Source organism: Nansenia antarctica (genome assembly GCF_963989245.1).
Source record: "Nansenia antarctica genome assembly, chromosome: 9".
Taxonomy (NCBI): domain Eukaryota; kingdom Metazoa; phylum Chordata; class Actinopteri; order Argentiniformes; family Microstomatidae; genus Nansenia; species Nansenia antarctica.
In genome coordinates, this window is record NC_137679.1 from 40772191 (window position 1) to 40787766 (window position 15576).

Here is a 15576-nt window from a genome sequence, read left to right on the forward strand (position 1 = left end):
ACTTCAACCCTTTAGCAGACGCTTTCATCCAAAGCCACTTCCTTTAATTAGAGATTACAGGGAGAGTCTCTCTGGAGTAGCTGAGGGCTAAGTGGCTTACTCAAGGGCACCACTAGTGGTGTTGTTCCCAGGTGAGATCACCATTATTATGTTTGCATACTTTCTAAGTAGCTTTACTAGCCCCAGAACATCGTTACCAATTACACTCAAGAGGTGGCGTAGAGCTGTACTGAAAAGACTAAAGACTAAAGACGATCCTGTATAACTGTAACTATGTACCTATGTGTGGTGTTGCTGTCATAGACATATAATCCATAGATCTAGTTAATTCTGTGTCTTTGTGTTGCCGTGCTATAGGAGGAGCAGCACATCCTGATGAACGTGTTCACGGCCCTGGAGAAAGACTCTCTCCTGACCTCTCACCCCGTCTCCATGGAGACAGACTCCCTCCTGACCTCTCACCCCGTCTCCCTGGAGAAAGACTCTCTCCTGACCTCTCACCCCGTCTCCATGGAGACAGACTCTCTCCTGACCTCTCACCCCGTCTCCATGGAGACAGACTCTCTCCTGACCTCTCACCCCGTCTCCATGGAGACAGACTCTCTCCTGACCTCTCACCCCGTCTCCATGGAGACAGACTCCCTCCTGACCTCTCACCCCGTCTCCATGGAGACAGTCTCCCTCCTGATCTCTCACCCCGTCTCCATGGAGACAGTCTCCCTCCTGACCTCTGACCCCGTCTCCATGGAGACAGACTCTCTCCTGACCTCTCATCCCGTCTCCATGGAGACAGACTCCCTCCTGACCTCTCACCCTGTCCCCATGGAGACAGACTCCCTCCTGACCTCTCACCCCGTCTCCATGGGGACAGACTCTCTCCTGACCTCTCACCCCGTCTCAGACTCTCTCCTGACCTCTCACCCCGTCTCCCTCCTGACCTCTCACCCCGTCTCCCTCCTGACCTCTCACCCCGTGTCCCTGGAGACAGACTCTCTCCTGACCTCTGACCCCGTCTCCATGGAGACAGACCCTCTCCTGACCTCTCACCCCGTCTCCCTGGCAACAGACTCTCTCCTGACCTCTCACCCCGTCTCCCTCCTGACCTCTCACCCCGTCTCCCTCCTGACCTCTCACCCCGTCTCCATGGAGACAGACCCTCTCCTGACCTCTGACCCCGCCTCGCTGCCCACCAGCGGCCCAGCTCAGATCAGAGAGATGTTCGACGTCGTCTCCTACTCCAAGGTTCGACATCACACTCTGCTCTCTACACATCTTCCCTTTACTGCTGCTGCTATAATTCTGTATATTTCTGAGAGCGTCGGAGCGTCCACGTGACTGCCACTTATCCAATAAAATTGCTAATTTACGAACACAGCCTTTATTTCTACTGGATTTAATGTTATTACAGTGGATGTATTTTTAGCTAGTATCTTTATTACGCATTATATTGTTGATTGATGTTGCAGAGATAACTCATTTCGTTGCATTCTGTACTTTGTATTCAATGTAATGACAAATGAACTAGACTTATAAGACTTATAATAGTTGCAATATCTCAACATTTACATAATAATAATAATAATAATAATAATAACCTTTATTTGTATAGCACTTTTCCTGCAAATGTTGCAGCTCAAAGTGCTTTAATCATTATATAATCATCATCAATTATTTAGTCATTTAAAGGCAATATTAAAAAGTTTTTAGTCTTGACTTGAACATTATTTGCTGAGGTTGCATCCCTAACGTAAACTGGCAGTGCATTCCGCAATTTGGGTGCATAAAATGAGAATGCAGCGTCACCAAATCTCTTCTTTTGTACATGTGGCACACAGAGAAAGCCAGCGTCAGAAGACCTGAGAGCTCTATTGGGGTGATTAGTAACACCATTGTGCCTCGGAGACACACAGTACACCAAACCACCACTCTATCTGGGCAATATATATATAGTTATTTCTACAGCCTATTGTATACCTTGGCAGTTCAATGTTCTCTGTGTCACCGTGTGTCTCAGGCAACCAGTCTGTCTGTCTGCTTGCCTGTCTGTCTGTCTGTCTGTCTCTGTCTGCATTCCTGTCTGTCTGCCTTCCTGCCTGCCTGTCTGTCTGTCTGTCTGTCTCTGTCTGTCTCTGTCTGTCTCACTGTCTGTCTGTCTCTGTCTGTCTCTGTCTGTCTCACTGTCTGTCTAGCTGTCTGTCTATCTGTCAATCTGCCTGTCTGCCTGTCTGTCTGTCTGCTTGTCTGTCTCACTGTCTGTCTGCCTGTCTGTCTGTCTGTCTGCCTGCCTCTCCATCCATCCGTCCAGTGATAATGGTTATTTCTCCAGCCTGTTGTCTACCTGGGCAGTTCACTGGGCTGTCCTCTCTGTGTCACCTGTGTCTCAGGCAGCCAGTCTGCTGGGCATGCTCCACGTCTTCCTGTCAGACGGAGTGTTCGTTGGTGGAATCCGTCGCTATCTGAGTGAACATCGCTACGGCAACGCCCGGCCAGATGACCTGTGGAGGGCTATGTCAGAGGTGTGGACTGTCTGTCTGTCTGCCGTTCTATCTGCCTGCCTGCCTGTCTGTCTGTCTGTCTGTCTGTCTGTCTGCCTGTCTGCCTCTCTGTCTGCCTGTCTGTCTGTCCGTCTCTGTTTGTCTGTCTAACTGTGTCTGTCTGTCTGTCCGTCTCTCTGTCTGTCTGTCTGTCTGTCTATTTGTCTGTCTGTCTCTGTCTCACTGTCTGCCTACCGTTCTATCTATCGGTCTGCCTGCCTGCCTGTCTATCTATCTATCTGTCTGCCTGTCTGTCCCTGTCTGCCTCTCCGTCCGTCCGTCTGTCTTCCCATAGACGTGTGTGACCCCTGAACCCTGCTCTGCCAGAGCTGCCAGTAGCCATAACAGAGGCCTGTCTCCCTCTCCAGACGGCCCAGCGGGAGGGCCTGAACGTGGACGTGAAAGGCCTGATGGACCCCTGGATGACCCAGAGGGGCTACCCCGTGGTGTCTGTGTCCCTCCAGGGGAACCACCTCCGCTTGAGACAGGATCCTTTCACCATCTCCCCCCAGAACCACACTGAGTAAACTAAAACAAAGACCTCCTGCCGTCCCTCTCATCCCTCTCTCTCTCTCTCTCTCTCTCTCTCTCCGTCCCCCTCTCTCTCCCCGTCTCCTCATCCCTCTCTCTCCACCTGTCATCTCTCGCTGTGTTTTTCTGTCCTTTAACGCTCGCTGTTTCCTGCTGTAGCACCTGAATTCTAATGTGTCTCACTCTCTCACTCTCTCTCTCTCCCACCCTCTCTCTCTATTCCACCCTCTCTCTCTCCCAACCTCTCTCTCTCTCCCACCCTCCCTCTCTCTCTCTCCCACCCTCTCTCTCTCTCTCTCTCCCTCCCACCCCCCCCTCTCTCTCCCACCCTCTCCCTCTCTCTCTCTATTCCACCCTCTCTCTCTCTCCCAACCTCTCTCTCTCTCTCCCACCCTCCTTCTCTCTCTCTCTCTCTCTCTCTCTTTCCCTCCCACCCCCCCTCTCTCTCTCTCTCTCTCTCTCCCACCCTCTCTGTCTCTCTCTCTCTCTCAATGTAGATCTCTGTGGCAAATCCCATTTACTTTCTACACCAGCAGTTCATCGTCTGTCAGCATCCATTTGATGAGGAGCAGAGAAGGTCATTTGGTATTCATTATCTAATAGATCACTGTGCTGTGAAGAGGAGTGCTTTTTTTGTTTGTTTTTTCGGACTGAAATCAATTAGAGTCGGCTCGCATTTCGTTTCGTTTTCGATGATGTGCGTTGCATATTTCATGGCATTGCGGTTCACTAATGAGGAAATCAAAATATCAACAAAAAAAAGGGGGGTTTTGCGGTTCACTGATGACGAAATTAAAAAAGGAACTACCAACAAAAAAAACAGGGTCTTTGAATAACATTCGATCTTACGTCACATCACATTTCTGCCATTTAGCAGACGCCTTTATCCGGAATTCTTTGGAAATTAGAGTAGAGTACTCTACTCTAGCTACCCTACTGGAAGTAAAAGTTGACGAGTTTAGCCTATTTGTTTGTTTAACCTCCACTTTGCAGTAAAGGTAGACATAGTAGATACAGTAACTAACTAAGACAGGTCCCTACAGTCTCTCGTTAGATTAGTTTAGATTAGATTCAACTTTATTGTCATCGCAGAGTACAAGTACTATACAACGAAATGCAGTTCAGCATCTGACCAAAAGTGCAAATAGTGATATAAACAGAACAAGAATGGTAGTGATGGGTAACTATAGTCTAGTTGCCGGCCCTATATGTTCCTGATGAGACCCGGAAATGTTTCTTACTCCAAACTTTTTTTATGGAATTTGTGGTTGCTACTTGTACTAAGCAATGCATCCTCTTCCTTGTCCCCCAGAGGTCCTAGATCTCCCTGAGGAGGTGCTGTGGATCAAAGCCAACGTGAACTCCAGTGGGTTCTACAGAGTGTCCTATGACGGTCCCACGCTGAGAGGCCTGATCACCGCACTGCAGAGGCTCGGCCAGAAGGGGGGCCCGGGGGGAGGCGACGCCCCCCCCCACATCAGCTCCCCAGACAGGGCCGGCCTGATCGATGACACCTTTCATCTGGCCAGGTGCGAGAGAGAGCGGCGAGCAGAGAGACACACGTCGCCGCATGGGGCCGCTGGGGAGTGATGATGCAGCTGCTAGCATCCGTACTGCTCTGACAGGCTGACAGGCTGGCTGCTCATTTGTCCTGGTGCAGGATGGTGCCTGTCACACACAGGACAAACTGGAGAGATGGGGAATGACAGCTTATCAACCTAATATGCTGACAGTGAACTCAAAACCAGCGGGTCTTATGTGTGACAGCAGCAGCAGCTGGTGAAAGCAGGAACAAGTCGGCAACCGATCAAAATGTTCTGACTTTTATTCCGAATTTTTTAAATAAATGTGGACGTTGTTGACAATCAACGACACACTCGCCAGTCAAGCCAAAACATTGCAACGCAATGGATTGGGTGAGTAATCCCCACTACTCTACACTAACTAGGTAGTAGTGGGGATTACTCACTGAATCCATTGCATTGCAATGTTTTGGTTTGACTAGCGAGACAACAATGACTTCAACAGCCAACAACAGCCAACTACATTTTTCAGAATAAAAGTTTGAACATGCTTTCGGTTGGCGACTTGTTCCCTCTTTCACCAGCTGCTGTCACATTTGTTCTGGTACAGGATGGGTCTGTCAGATACACACAGTACAAACTGTAGGGATGAGAAATTACGGCTTATCAGCATAATATGACGACAGAAAACTCAAAACCAGCGGTTCTGATAATGGAATGGCTGTGTGGCTGAATGGCTGTAATTCAGTTATTACTTTCCCAGTAAATGTTGCACTATATGATGTGCGGATGAAATACAATGTGATTCCCTACAATCCAGGCCTGAGCATAGATTACTTTTTACTGCTACGACTGGTGGATAGGTGATTCACTTACTTCGACAAATGTATTTGTTGCTAAGTCGCTTTGGATAAATGCCAGAAATGTAAATGTATTATCCCCTGTAGTGCTGTAAGCTGCCTTTATTGACGATCTCCTCTTCGCCTCCTTCCTCAGTCAAGGATCTCTGAGCTACAACAACGCCTTTACCCTCAGTCTGGTCCTGAAGGGAGAGGAGGCCTATTTACCCATCACTGTCTTCCACAATCACATGATCAGGATGATAGGCAAATTCTCCTTCAGCGGACAAGCCTGCATCGCTCGCCTTCTCAAGGTGAAGAGACGACCTCTGAATACGTACATCAGCATCCAATCACAAATCAGTGCCATGCCCCTAACCCCCTAGCCTTCTTCTGTAAGAAGGTGATGGTGATATGGTAACAATTCCACCTCGCCTATGAGAGGGAAAGGTGGAGCTATTACCACACTACTTATATGGAATCTCTGATCTCCCAAAGTGCACAGGGTCTAGTGCCTAGGGGGTAGGGGCTAGAGGCTAGGAACTAAGAGTTTGGGGCAAGTGGTTAGGGGATAAATGCTAAGGGCTAGGGGATAGGAGCTAGGGGCTAGGGGTTTGTGGCTTGGGGATTGGGGCTAGGGGCTAGAGGTTTGGGACTAGGGGCTTGGGGTTTGGGGCTTGGGGCTAGGGGTTTGGGGCTAGAGGTTTGGGGCTTGGGGCTAGGGGCTAGGGGTTTGGGACTGGGGGCTAGGGATTTGGGGCTAGGGGTTTGGGGCTAGGGGTGTCGGGATAGGGGCTCTGGGCAAGGGGCTGATCTGGCACTAGGAGGAATTCAGTCTCTCATCTCCTTGCTTCCGCAGTCAATGCTGAGCTCCCCGATCTGCTGGATTAATCTCCTAATCTGCTGTGTTTGATTGTGTATTCTCTCTTTCTCCTCCCGGGGTGTCAGGAGCACCTGTGGTGCATGCTGGGCCGGCTGGCGCGTGCCCAGAGCTGGGAGGACGGGGGGTCTCTGCCCACCCAGAGCCTGAGGGCCAAGCTGCTGGAGCTGGCTGTCGGCGGGGGGCGATCCCTGGCCGCGGAACAGCAGGCGCTGCGCCTGTTCTACTTCTGGATGGCGAAGGACGGGGAGCACCCGTAAGACGCCGCGAGCACTTCACCGTTAGTTACCACACACGGTTTAGAAACCACAAGGGCTCATGGGAGGATTACAACCTCCGTGAGCTCGTCCAGTGCCGAAGGGTGAATTGAGACGCCCAAGTTGTCAACATTCTAGAGTGCCAAAGGGGTGACTTTATTTAACTGAAATGCATAAATTATGATCTGGCTATAAATTATGATCTAGCTATAAATTATGATCTGGCTGTGATATGGCTTCATTTTGTAGAGTGTTGTTGCTAGGTAGATTCCAGGTAAAACAGTTGGCACTCTAGGTGGTGAGTGTTCCAGAATTCTTTGGCAGTTGTTTGTGACCTAACTCACACAGTAAGAAATCTTGCTGATATTGACTACAGTAGAGGTCGGCAGACTAATCTACTGAATATGATTTGCAGGAAGAGCATCCAAACACTATTTTCAGTATCTAACATCCCCTTGGCATATACTGCCACCTTAAGGCCATTATCTAGATAGATAGATAGATAGATACATACTTTATTGATCCCTGAGGGGAAATTAAGACGTTGCAGAAGCTCACATCACAAACAGCAGCAACAAACTAAAGTGACATTTGAATAATAATATAATGGCGGAAAAAATAATACAAAATCCATTAAAGAGACATCAGAAAGAAACATTATAGATAGTGTCAACAGTCCAGTATGAATTAGCATGAATTAACATGAATTAGCATGAATTAACATCCCCCAGCCTGACGGATCCCCCAGATCAAACCAGCCAGAGGAAGATTTGTCTTCTATCCATCATGGTACATCTACAATGGTAGTAATCAATATTGGGGAGAGTCACTGATTGGGGGTGCCTTTAATTTGATCAATGATGTTGTTGTCTGGATCAACCATCTACTGTACACACAGAAGCACAAGCTATAAATACATGATTCACAATAATAATAATAATAATAATAATAATAATAATAATACATTAGACTTATATAGCGCTTTTCTAGACACTCCAAGACTCTTTACAAACTGAAAATATCGAGTAGTAACATAAAAAGAAACAAAAAAGAAATAAAAGAAAGTATAGGGGTCTAATTCATTTTTTGATTCCTAAATCTAAATCTAAGTGTCTTTGTAGGACAATCTACTCTGTATACTGCAATTACACCTAGATTTCGGGCGGAGAAGCGGCGAACAAGCAACGCCCGCGTCCTCTCTCGACCGGTTAAAAAGTGGTCATAAAAGTGGTAATAATATAATAATACTAATAATATGCCATTTAGCTGACGTTTTTATCCAAAGCGACTAACATTGCAGTGAGTGCATACATTTTTAGTACATATGGTCCCAGCGGGAATCGAACCCACAACCTAAGCGTTGTCAGCACCATGCTCTGCCAATGGAGCCACCAGTGTGTGTTGTTGTGTTGTGATGCAGGCTGCCCTCCGCCCTGCGTGGGGTGGTATTCCGGGTGGGCGTGTCCAGAGGCGGTCACGCAGAGTGGGCCTTCCTGCTCAAGAGGTACCGCCTGAGCCCCTCCAGTAGAGACGGGGTCACCATGCTCGGTGCCCTCTGCCGAACCACCAATCACACGAAGGCCCTGTGGCAAGTAGCTCGTCTACATTTACATTTCACATTTTGGGTATTTGTCAAATGTCTTTATCCAAAGCGACTTAAAACAAATACATTTGTCTAAGTAAGTGAATCATCAATCCATCTGTCATTGCAAGAAAAGTAATCTCTGCTTGGGCCAGGGGTCAGCCATAATGCTAGAAGTAAGCACTTTACCATGAGAGGAAGGGGGTTGTGGGGACATTTACCACTGGAACAGGGTTGTGGCACGAGGTGATGCCGAGTATTGAGCATTGATACTGGAAATGCGGTCTGAACTGAAGGTTGTTGTTGGGGTATTTACCACTGTTGCTAGCCAATCAGAATCCAGTATCCAAAAATGCTGTTGTAGAAGCAGGTTTTTTGTTGTTGTTGTTGTTGTTGTTGTTAATACAATAGAGAAACTAAACAGGTGGGGATGGGGATGTTTCAGGAGGGACAGTTAAGGTGTAGCCTGAAGAGATGGGTCTTCTACGACGGAAGATAGGGAGTGACTCTGCAGTCATGACAGCAGTCATCTCTTGACAGCTCATCTTTTGACCCACAATAATTACTTTTGACCCACAAGATTAACAATTCGACCCACAAATATCTACTGCATTGATTTGGCGTTCGTATGTCATTTATGTTTGTTGTGTTTTTGAGCAGGCTGCTAAACGCATCACTAAAGAACCAAGTTCTCAAGAGCCAGGACTTTGCCCTCATAGTGGAGCAGCTCGCATTCAGGCCCAAGACCAGCGGGATGGTGTGGAGATTCCTACAGGCCCACTGGGACCATCTCACTTTGAAGTAGGCTTTGCACTAATACACAAGAACATGCAATCATTTTGTAAACCCCTAGTCTCTATCCCACCCCTATCCACAAGGTGGCGGTAATGCACCAACCAGTTTGCACTCCGCCATCAAACCAGAAAGAAGAAGAAAACACAAGAACATAAATTCCATTACATATTAGACAATATCGTGTAATTTAATCATTGTATTTTATCTTGATTAATGGTTAACCATAAGTATTGAAAAACATACTAATTTAGTTTTCTTTGATAAAGTTAGAACCATCATTATAACTGTTCTTCTCAATGATTGCAATGTGTGTGTGTGTGTGTGTGTGTGTGTGTGTGTGTGTGTGTGTGTGTGTGTGTGTGTGTGTGTGTGTGTGTGTGTGTGTGTCTTTGTTTGTGTGACTAGATTTCCTTTGGGGTCATCATATCTGTCTGGTATTGTGACAGCAGTTACCTCCCATTTCAACTCGACACAAAAATATGACGAGGTGATTTTATTAAGTACCCTTTACAAGGATTATCAGACAGTTCAAAGCCAAAGCAATCTCTGATCTGTGCTTTTTTCTGCGTTGTATCCTAGGTGTATGAGTTCTTTGTGACAGAGAGGAAACTTGGTCATATGACTTTTGTCAGGCAGTCTTTGGAGATGATCCAACTGAACAGACACTGGTTGCAGACAAACACGAAGGCCATTCAGGCCTGGCTAGTGAAAACCTACCCTGCCACCTACAAAACATGTCCAGACTGCACTAAGGAACTCACCTACCGCTTCAGATGGGGCACCACTATCCATATACGTGTTTAGGACTTTATAATCATCAATGGTCATAAAACATATAAATATGTCATGATAAACTATATATATCAAAACATACACAGTACATCATTAGCATTACCAGAATGGACCACATTAAGATTAAGAGAGTGACTAACAATGATGTACTTTAAAGGCAAGAGGGAGATCCTGTTTCTGTTTGATTGTGTGTGCAATGTATTTCTCTACTTAATTTGTTACTTATTAAATCGAAACCTCTAACTATATTCCTGTTGTTTTCTTAAGGCCGTTCAGTAACAACCAAGAGGAGATAAGAGGAGATGATCGAGAGGAGATAAGAGGAGATGATCAAGAGGAGATAAGAGGAGATGATCAATAGGAGATAAGAGGAGATGATCAATAGGAGATAAGAGGAGATGATCGAGAGGAGATAAGAGGAGATGATCAATAGGAGATAAGAGGAGATGATCAATAGGAGATAAGAGGAGATGATCAATAGGAGATAAGAGGAGATGATCAAGAGGAGATAAGAGGCCTGTATTTGGAGACCTAAGAGGCCTTTACACTGGCCAGGAAACCATCTTGGTAACACTTTAAAATAAGGATACATTCATTAACACGTATTAATGCAGATATACTATATATAAACCATTTAATAATTCATTCACGAAGCATAAAGCATTCTAATATATGTTACATACTGTTAATGAAGACGCTTATAAAACTATTAATCATACTATTTGTTCAATATATTCAGATTTAACCTGATGATTAGGTACCTAGTGTTCTATATTGAGTTGTCCTTCTACGGGACATTATGACCTATAACCTCCTCAAACCCTGACTACATCCACATCTCCACCCTCCTCTAGTCAACATCAAAACCATACAGTCACTGTGGACTTTCAGAGACATTGATCCAGAGGTCTACTATGCTTCCTTTCATTCACTCTTGTGTTCTGGTGCACAAGGACTTACTCTCATACACAAGGAGATACTCTCTTATATCAAAAACGACACCCTCCTCTATTGTCAACATCAATAAGATAGATATTCACTGTTGAATTTCAAAGATATTGATCCGGAGACTAGGGTCTAGTATGTAAGCAAGCTACTGTATTATGTCAACTAACTTTTTAGAAGAATCTACAGTATTTCATATTTCCACATGTTGTATGTGTTTTAAATGTCGTTCCGGAGTAAGGACACACTTCCTTTTTTGTAACAAATCTATGCATTATATGCTGTCGTCGGTATATTTGTTAATATAGAATCAATATCAATTCAGCCCATTTTTTCCATTGTTTACATTCGAAAGCCACAAGATGGCGCCATTTTACTACCTATGATATCCCAATGATATTCTGTGTGTGTGTGTGTGTGTGTGTGTGTGTGTGTGTGTGTGTGTGTGTGTGTGTGTGTGTGTGTGTGTGTGCGTGCGTGCGTGCGCGTGCGTGTGCATGTGCGTGATCTTCTTATTGCGATCACACTCAAGCAGTAACATGTTTTACAATGTGTACAATGTTTTGTATTGTAGGTTTAATGAAAGCGATTGTCAATCTATCGGAGAAGAGTGAATCATGCTATCTGAATGGCATCCTATCTGAATGGCATGCTATCTGAATGGCATGCTATCTGGATGGCCTGCTATTTGAATGGCATCTGAATGGCAGCATTCAGACAGCTGTCACTAGGAGCTGTGTGGGCTAGAGAGGATGACTGCGTGGGGAACATGTTGTTGACTATTTGGGCGGTTTTGGGGGTCTAACAGCAGCATTCCTCCTGAGGCTCACAGAGAACACAATCACACACTCCTACGTAAACAACAAGCCAGCAGCACAACAACATAACGTTTTATATTAAGTACATTAAGCCGATTACATAAAAATTATATCTGCAGGCTCCTCAGAGCTCATCTCTTTTGTCTCAATATGAACTGAGCTCTTAAAATAATTCTGTCACTGTGGAAAGATGCAGCTGCATCTCTGTTGGTCGAGGAATGCATATGCCCTCAGACTGGAAGCATGATTACATGAAGTCGATGTTTTGAGAAAGACTGATGGTTTGAGAAACACCTGAGAGAGTAACATTTTAACTTGCATCACTTTAATGATTGATATAACAGGCAGCTTCATCCATGTTCTGTGATAAGCACTTGAATGCAAGATGTATTGGAAATACTTTCAAATGTTTCTATGAAATACTCTCAAATATTGAGGCCTACCTCTACCCACTCATGTGTAGGTTGCCTGCTGTACTTTATATATCCACTAGATGGCGGCCACGAGTAGAAGTAGAACACATCCTGCATTACGTCATGTTTACTACGGCCTTCATTAATGTTTATGAACGTATCCTTATTGTGAAGAGTTAAGCCCCAAGTTAACGAAAAATGATTATACAATAAACTCACTGATATAATAACGACACTGTTTGCAAGTACGGAAGATGAAGTCAAGCTGTTGGAAAAAGACATTTCCAGAAACCCAGTGGGATGTCGAGGGCCCTTCTGAGGACTTAGCTTGTGGTGTTTAGTTTGGCAAACGGAGAGTAGTTAGCGTCGGTTGCCAAGTCCCCTCTCTGCCTCTGGCCCGGTTCGCCTCTTCCATTGAGAAACCCCAGGGCCTCCACTTGGCAAGACAACACACTCTTGCGTCTTGGGACACTGCGGTGCCACCCCCCCCCCCCCTCCTCCCCTCCGTCCCTCCCTCCCACCCCCATAACCCGCCCACCCACCCATTAACAACCACAAAGAGCCATTCAGGGCCCTCGGCTCTGGCACGGAGGGCAGAAAGTCACATTTCACTGACGAACTAATGGGGAGCCTCTGGCCTGGGAACCTCCTCTTTAGCAACGATGATGGCGTTCAGTGTGTGTGTGTGTGTGTGTGTGTGTGTGGCGGTCCGTGCTGGCATCGAACCCACGACTCTGCTGTTGCACCACCGCACCCTAACACACCGAGCCATCGTTGGCATTTCCATTTACCTTGTTTGACATTTACCAGATGCCTTTAGCCAAAGCGACTTACAACAAATAAATGTGTCTAAGTAAGTGAATCATCTATCCACCAGTCATCACAAGAAACGGTAATGTATGCTAGGACCAGGGGCCATTGGCAGCTACAATGCTAGACGAAGGAAGAATTACTTTTTTTGTTGTTGGCTAGGCTATACTCCTTGGACACAGCTAACGCTAAAGCCATTGAATGGACACATATGTACAGTATGCATCTGGATGGGTGCCTACTTCTCACACTACCATTCTTCAGTGTTTCGAGAATATCTTATTACCAAGTGCCAGAATTATTTTTATTGCCAAGTATATTTGCACATACAGGAAATTGACTTGGTGTGGTTGGTGCATAGGACACAAAAATACAAACAACACTAAAACAACATATAAGCAAAGTTTCAAAAGACAATGACAGAAAGGGGCAGTAGAACAATAATTATGTAGGTCTGTAAATTAGAGTATGTAAAACTAATATAGATTACATTGTCAGTTGTATTTGTGTGTGTGTGTGTGTGTGTGTGTGTGTGTGTGTGTGTGTGTGTGTGAGACGGGGAGGGTGGTGGGGGGGTCAGCGTCTAGGTCAGCGTCTATCTACTGAATGTAAATGAAACTCTATCCTCTTGATTACACGACACCCCAGCCCCTTCTGATAGTCTACTGCATTTGATCTCCCTTCCCATTGTCTGATCTTATCTCAGACTTGCGACTTTTGGCTTAGCCTACTGAACTCCATTCAAGTTCGTTTTTTTCCTGCAATCGTAGCTGCCAATGGCCCCTGGTTTTGGCGTAGATTATTATTTCTTATGATGGATGAAGGATTGATGATTCACTTACTTAGGCAAATGTACTTGTTGGTAAGTCGCTTTGGATGAAGAAAGGCATCTGCTAAGAGACTTCAGCTGTCTGTGGGTTGGCAGCAGCTTAGCGCTGTCTTCTGTGCAGCGTACATGCTGTAATACTATCATCATGATCCAGGCATGAGGATCAATAAGAGGATCAGGATCAAGTTCAGACTCCAGGTCCAGATGGCTCACAGGGGGGAGAGGAAATGGAGGAGTGTGTTTCTCACACACACACACACACACACACACACACACACACACACACACACACACACCGATGCCAATGCACGCACACATGCACACGTGCCAACACACACACACATACACATACACACACATACCAATGCCAATGCATGCACATATGCACATGCACACGCACACACACACACACACACACACACACACACACACACACACCGATGCCAATGCACGCACACATGCACACGTGCCAACACACACACACACACACATACACATACACACACATACCAATGCCAATGCATGCACATATGCACATGCACACGCACACACACACACACACACACACACACACACACACGTGTGCACGCACACACACACACCAATGCCAATTCACGCACGAATGCAAACACACACACACACACACACACACTCACATACACACACACATGCACACGCGCAAACACACACACACATACACATACACACACACACACGTAAAATCACGCATTCACACGCACACACACACACACACACACACACACACACACACACACAGAGTGAGCCCTTCACAGTCCCTAGGAGAGAACAGAAAGCTATCAGGTTGTTTTAGATTCGCTTTATTCAGCTAATTTTGTTTCTTGTAGCTATGACATTAGAACAGAGTGGAGAGAGAGAGAAGAGAGAGCGTTTCCCTGTAGGCTATATTTCACCTGCTCTCCCTTTCAGAGAAAGTTGACTAATGTGCCACTCAACTAAAACTGCTCAAACACGTTTTATTGTAAACCAGAGCAGCCTTAGACAAGCAGAACAAGCAGAACAAGTGACAAGTCATGCATAAGATGACAGGCCATGTTATTAAAGTGAAATATTCCGGAAGAATCATACTACTGTATTTGTATTGGCACTTTGGTGAATAGATATGCTGTTAGGTTACTGTACTTATAGTCGGTCCACACACACACACACACACACACACACACACACACACGCGCAAACTGCCCACACAAGTTGAATGCTAAACCAGATGATGGTTATCCTCAGGCATGTCGTTTATTGTGTACGTGTATTTCATTGTAATGATAAATAAACGTGACTTGACTTGACTAGTCGGCTGCAATCGATCCTTTGCCTGCATTCTTGCTAAGCACAGACCTGGGATCAGCGACATCACCGAACACATCATCGAAACTAGTTCGGATTGGTTCTCCGGTTAGCGGAGGCGGGGCTTACTCGGAGAAACGGAGCCAGGGTTGCCAGATGGTGCGGGTTACCGCCGAATGGGCTACTTTTTAATCACACTGGGTCGGGAAAAAAGCATTTGGGTGGATTGGGCTGGATCAATAGCATTTAGGCGGTATCAACATGTCAGTGCCTGAAAGTTACAAAATGCGTGAAGTTAAAACACACACACTAGTAGCGACATACAATGTGCAGATGTTTGAATTTTATTTTCCAAAGATCATTGGCAAGGTACATACAGTTTAGGGGGGCAGGAGATGGCCACCTGCTCAATAGTAATTAGCAGTTTTCTGACAATAATATAGGTTTTGGGCTGGTCCGATTTCGCGGTTTTTAGACTGTGATTAGGCTGGAAATCGTCAATCCCACCTGGCAACCCTGTCACGGAGCACGATCATTGGATTGGTTCCACGTCCGGAGAATTCGCTCTCCGTCTCCGCTGAGTCGCCCGTCATCGAAACCAGTCCGGATTGGTTCTCCGGTCAGCGGAGGCGGGCTTACTCATCATCACTCATCACGTTCATTGGTTCCACGCCTGAGGAGCTCTCCCTCTTATTGGCTGAGTCG